General features: G+C 39.2%; 1 protein-coding gene and 1 non-coding gene across 2 annotated transcripts in view; one reads left to right on the forward strand and one right to left on the reverse strand.

Moving 5' to 3' along the window:
- MYO9A (myosin IXA) overlaps nucleotides 1-6391 on the forward strand; it is a 441307-nt gene that overhangs the window by 77581 nt on the left and 357335 nt on the right. The window lies entirely within an intron of this gene.
- LOC122151859 lies at nucleotides 5632-5738 on the reverse strand. The gene has a single exon (XR_006164306.1). It is a non-coding gene; the product is annotated as a U6 spliceosomal RNA (small nuclear RNA).

Below are 6391 nucleotides of genomic sequence, written 5' to 3' on the forward strand. Positions count from 1 at the left end.
TCCTACTTCCGTAGTGATACTGCCTCGGAAACCCAAGGAGGGGTCGCTATGAGTCGGGGCCGACTCGACGGCACATAACAACAACAACAATAGGGAATGACTACTACCAGCTGCCCAGCCAAGTTGATACCTGACCTTAACTACCACAGCACCCCAAACAGGCATGGATAATGCGATTTACAAAACATCACAGAATGGAGGACAATGGCTAGAAGTGCCACATCAAGCAATTCACTGCACTGATAAAGTGGATTTACCTCTCCCATTAATACATCGTATTAAATCTTTGTTCCTCTATTCTTCTGTTACTGCTTTTGTTTGTGTAGATAGATGGTTTCTAGTACTATTTTAATTTTATTGTTTCTTTTTTATTGTAATTTTTTGAGTTTTTTTAGTCATTGCCCTTGGTTGTTCCAGACTAGGACAGACTTGGAAGAAGGACAAGGCTGTTCACTTCTCAGAGACTTGGCCAATGAAAGCCTTATGAATAGCAGTGAAACACTGCCTTATGTATTACTGAAAAACTTTACGAATAGCCCTGAAACATTATCCGATATAATGTCAGAAGATGAACGCCTCAAGTTGGAAGGTGCTCAAAAGACCTGGGGAGAGTTACCTCCACAGAGTAGAGCCAATTGTAATGAATGACAGTGATGGAGTAGAGCTTTTGGGACCTCCATTTGCTGATGTGGCATGACTCTACATGAGAAAAAACAGCTACAAACATCTATTAATATTCGGACTATGGAATTTATGAACTATGAATCTAGGAAAATTAGTAGTTGTCCAAAATGAAATGAAACATGTAAAGATTGATATCCTAGGCTGAAATGGACATGTTTTGACCAGTTTGAGTCAGACAACCATATGATATACCATGCCAGGAATGACAGATTGAAGAGGAATGGTGTGCCATTCATCATCATAAAGAATGTTTCAAGATCTCTCCTGAAATGCAATGCTGTCAGTGATAGGATAATATTCATATGCCTGAACCAGACCAGTTAATACTACTGTTATTCAAATATATGAACCAATCACCAAAGCCAAAGATGAAGAGATTGAAGTCTGAATTTTACTGAACATGCAATCAAGATGTGTTGATTATGACTTAAAACTGGAATGCAAAAGTTGGAGACAAAGAAGAAGTAGTTGGAAAATATGGCCTTGTTGATAGAAATAACACTGGAGATTGCATGATTACAATTTTGCAAGACCAGTGACTTACTCATTGCAAATACCTTTTCTCAACAACACAAACAGTAGCTATATACGTGGAGTTTGCCAGATGGAGTACACAGGAATCAGACTGATTATATCTGTGGAAAGAGGTGATGGAGTAGCTCAGTACCTTCAGTCAAAAGAAGGCCAGGAGCTGATTGTGGAACAGACCATCAATTGCTCATATGCAAGTTCAAGTTGAATTTGAGGACAATTAAATGAAGTCCGTGAGAACCAAAATACGACTTCTGAATTTAGACACCCTCTGAAGAATAGATTTAATGCATTGAACACCAATGGGAGAAAACCAGAGGAATTGTGGGATGACATCAAGAATATCATCCATGAAGAAAGCAAGAGATCATTAAAAAGACAGGAAAGGAACAAAAGACCAAAATGGATGTCAGAAGAGACCCTGAAACTTGTCCTTGAATGGAGAGTAGCTGAAGCGAATGGAAGAAATGACAAGATAAAAGAACTGAACGGAAGATTTGAAGGAGCAGCTCAAGAAAACAAGGTCAATTAATGTAATGAAATATGTAAAGACCTGGAGTTAGAAAACCAAAAGGGAAAAGCATGCTTGGCATTTCTCAAGCTGGAAGAACTGAAGAAAAAATTTTAAGGCTTGAATTGCAATATTCAAAGATTCTATGGGCAAAATACTGAATGATGCAGGAAACATCCAAAAGAAGATGGAAACAATACACAGAGTCATGGTACCAGAAAGAATTGGTTGATGTTCAACCATTTTAGGAAGTGGCATATAATCAAGGACCAACAGTATTGAAGGAAGAAATCAAAGCTGCTCTGAAGGAAGTGGAGAAAAACAAGGGTCCAGGAATTAACAGAATACCCATTTAGATGTTTCAACAAACGGCATGCTGGAGTCACTCACTGGTTATGCCAGGATATTTGGAAGATAGCTACCTGACCAGCTGACTGGAAGAGATCCATATTTGTACCCATTCCAAAGAAAGGTGATCTCACAGAATGTGGAAATTTTCAAACACTATCGTTAACATTACATGCAAGTAAAATGTTACTGAAGATAATTCCAGTGTGGCTGCATCAGTGTATTGACGAAGAACTTTCAGAAATGCAAGTTGGATTCAGAAGAGGACAAGGAATGAGAGATACCATTGCTGATGTTAGGTGGCTCTTGGCTGAAAGCAGAGAATACCAGAAAGATATTTACGTGTGTTTTATTGACTGGGCAAAAACATTCGATTGTGTGGATCACAAAAAATTATTTATAACCTGGAGATGATTGGGAGTTCCAGAACACTTAATTGTACTCATGAGGAACCTGTACATAGACCAGGAGGTTGTTGCTCTAGCAGAACAATGGGATACTGTATGGTTTAAAATCAACAATGAAGTTCATATCTTTTCACTATACTTATTCAATTTGTATGCTGAGCAAATAATGTGAGAAGCTGGGCTATATGAAGAAGAACATGGCATCAGGAATGGAGGAAGGCTCTTTAACAAGCTGTGATACGCAGATGACACAACTTTGCTTGCTGAAAGTGAAGAAGACTTGAATCACTTATTGATGAAAATTGAAGACTACAAGTCTGCAGTGTGGATTATACCTCAATATAAAAAAAAATCCTCACAAGTTGAACAATAAGCAGCATCATGATAAATGGAGAGAAGATTGACATTGTCAAAGACTTCATTTACTTAGTTCTACTATCAACACCAGTAAAGCAACAGTCAAGACATCAGGCATCATATTGCATTGGACAAATTTGCTGGAAAAGACCTCTTTCAAGTGACGAAGAGCAAAGGTATCTCCTTGAAGACTAAGGTGCACCTAACCTAATCCATGGTATTTTCACTCGCCTCATATGCATGTGAGTGCTAGACAGTGAATAAAGAAGACTAAAGAAGAGTTGATTCTTTTGAGTTGCAGCGCTGGCGAAGAGTGCTGAAAGTATCCTGGACTACTAAAAGAAATCTGTGCTGGAAGAAGTCCAGCCAGAATGCTCCTTGGAAGAAAGAATGGCCAAAATTTATCTCACCTACTTTGGTCATGTTGTCAGAAGGAACCATTCTGTGGAGAAGGATATCATACTTGGTAAATGGGAGGGTCAGTGAAAAAGGGGAAGGTCCTCAACAAGATGGATTGACACAGTGGCTGCAATGATGGGCGCAGGTATAGCAAGGATCGTGACGATGGCACAGGACCTGGTAGTGTTTCATTCTATTGTACATAACATCACTGTGAGTTGGAGGTGGTTCAGTGGCACCTAAGAGCAACAACAACTTGATTGTAAATTTGTAACAAGCTAGTTTGGGTTAATAACAATTTTGATAACATGCAAAAACTTTGCTCTTTTATATCTTCATTCCTTTTCCCCTCCTCTCTGCTTTTATTGTCATATACATTACATCTTTACACAATATATGCCCATCAAAACAGATTTATAAAGTATTGCTTTATGCAATTATATATATTTTTTTTCTTTAAAATTTTTATTGTGATTTGGGTGAAAGTTTACAGAGTTAATTCATTTTCCATACATCAGTTCACATACACTTTGTCTCATGACATTGACTGCAGTTTCCCACAGTACAACAGCTCTCTTTCAACTTCCTCCCCAGTTACTTCTTCCTTGTGTCCTACCCTGCCATTCACTCCTGCCTCCCGAGCTGCCTCCCTGTGCATACACAGCCCTTCTCTTCTCCCATGATTGATCTCTCCAAGGAGTGTATCCAGCTGATGTAAATGTTCAGCTCATATGCCTATCTTTTGTTTGTCTGGAAGCCACCAAAGTGAGTTCAGTTCTAGACCTGAAGGGCTGCTAGGGTCCATAGTCTCAGGGGTTCCACCATGCTCTATCAGACCAGCCAGCCTGGTCCTTTTTTTTTTTTTTTTTTTTAATGGTTTTGAGTTTTGTCCACATTGTTCTCCCACTCTGTCCAGGATCTCCTACATACATACGTCTTCAAGTGGTTGACAGTGGTAGCCAGGCACCATTTAGTTCTTGTCTCATAGTCATATAGGCTGAGGATCTCATGGCGTTCCAGTCCCTTGGACCAGTTGTTTTCACGGGTCTTTGGTTTTCTTCATTCTTTGCTTTGGACGAGGAGAGACCCATCTCGATGGCTTTTTGCAAGCTTTTAAGATCCCAGTCACTACTCACCAAAGTAGAATGTGGAACAGTGTTTTTGTGTAGTATGTTACGCCAATTGAATTTGATGTCTCTTGCGACCATGGTCCCAAGCCTGCAGGTCCAACTACTTGCTCCCTCTGGGTAGCTGGCTGTGGCCAAGAAGTGATGACTACCTTGTCCTTTGTCATCTCTACTACTTGGAAATTCTTACAGAACATACAAATATACTTGTAGAAACATTGTCCGCCAGCCCTACACATGGTCTTGGGCACACTCCCCCCTGCATAGACATACCTAATAGTTCATCCTGTCCACTCATCTGTCCACCCTTATATCTATGTTTGCTTTCACTAACAACGCAGCACTGTATGTGCGAAAGGGTTCATCTTTGCTTTCTGTACCTTTCCATGTACCTCTCTGTGTCTTCCTCTTCCTCAGTGCCAACGTTTTGATCACTGACATTTAGTACATTGCCCTTCCCTTCACCCAAATCAATACTTGTCTCTACCTATCTAGCAGTGTTTCCTCCCCTTCCTCCCGACTCCTGGTAACTAACAAAGAAAATTTCTTTCCATATATAAACCTTTCTTTGACTTTTTACAGTGATAGACTAATATAATATTTGGCCTTCTGTGATTGACTTGTTTCACTCAGCGTAATGTCCTCCACGTCCTTCAGTGTTATGTGGCGCTTTGCCGATTCTTTGTTGTTGTTTAGGGTTGCATGGTATTCCATTGTGTGTATGTACCATAGTGTGGTTATCCATTCTTCTGTTGATGGGCACCTGGATTGTTTCCATATTTTTTGCTATTGTAAGTAGTGCTACAGTGAGCATGGGTGTGCATATATCTGTTCTTGTCCTGGCTCTCACTTCTTTAGGATATATATTTAGTAGTGGGATTGGTGGGTCAAATGATATTTCTAATTCCACCTTTTTAATAAGTTGCTGTACTGGTTTCCACAGTGGTTGTATCATTTTACAGTTTCACCATCAGTGTATGAGAATCTCAGTTTCTTCACATCCTGGATAGCATTTGTTATTTTCTGTCTTCTTGACCTTTGGTCCTAATGCTGGGGCAAGATGGTATCTCATTATTATTTTGATTTGGATCTCTCTAATGGCTGATGATCGTAAACATTTCATGTGTTTATTGACTTCTTGAATATTCGCTTTGGTGAAGTGTCTATTCATGCCTTCTGCTCGGTATTTAATTGCATTATTTGTATTTTTGTTGTTGAGGTGTTGGACTTTTCTATAAATTGAAGATATAAGTCCTTTGTCAGATATAAAAATACAGAAAGCTTCACAAATTTGCGTGTCGTCCCTGTGCAGGGACCATGCTAATCTTCTCTGTATTGTTCCAGTTTTATTATACATGCTGCTAAAATGAACACTATATAATCACTTTCATTGATGCTTTTTATTACTTGATGTCCATTTGGATCACTTTTAGGTGAAGGCTTTGAACCACTTGGAACCAGTTTACTCATGGCCAACAAAGAGAAAGTGGAACAAACCTAAATTTTTAAAATTTGGGTTATCTGGAATGTTAACTGGAATGGGAAAAATCACAAGTTGAAACTCTGGAATGGGAGACTCAAAAGATTATAGTGACCTCTTTCAGGAACCTGATGTATGAGATTGGATTATTGCCAGGAAATGGAGAGTGAGGCACATCCAAAGCAGCACAGGGCTGCCATCTTTGATTTGACCACTGCTGTTTCTTTTTTCTGGCTGATCAAGATATTTGGTTGCTCTGCAACATGTTCACTGCCCTTAATTTTTAAGAAGGAGATCTGAGTTTCTAACGTCTTCAAACTGTAATTTTTCTTGGTTTGGTTAGTGTTCTGGTTCACCCACATTTTAAAAATTCAGGTCCATGTTGGTGTTACTTTGCTGGCCATGACTGAACTGGCTGAACTGATTTGAAGTACTTGTTTAGTATCTTTTCATTTAGCTGGAATGATGACTACCTTTAGTATTTGTTTGCAATCTTTTAGAGGCAGAGTGTCTTAGGTTTTTTTAATCTGGAAGGTTTTTTTTTTTT

Source organism: Orycteropus afer, unplaced genomic scaffold (genome assembly GCF_000298275.1).
Source record: "Orycteropus afer afer isolate SDZICR_OR568_19922 unplaced genomic scaffold, OryAfe1.0 scaffold00015, whole genome shotgun sequence".
Classification (NCBI taxonomy): domain Eukaryota; kingdom Metazoa; phylum Chordata; class Mammalia; order Tubulidentata; family Orycteropodidae; genus Orycteropus; species Orycteropus afer.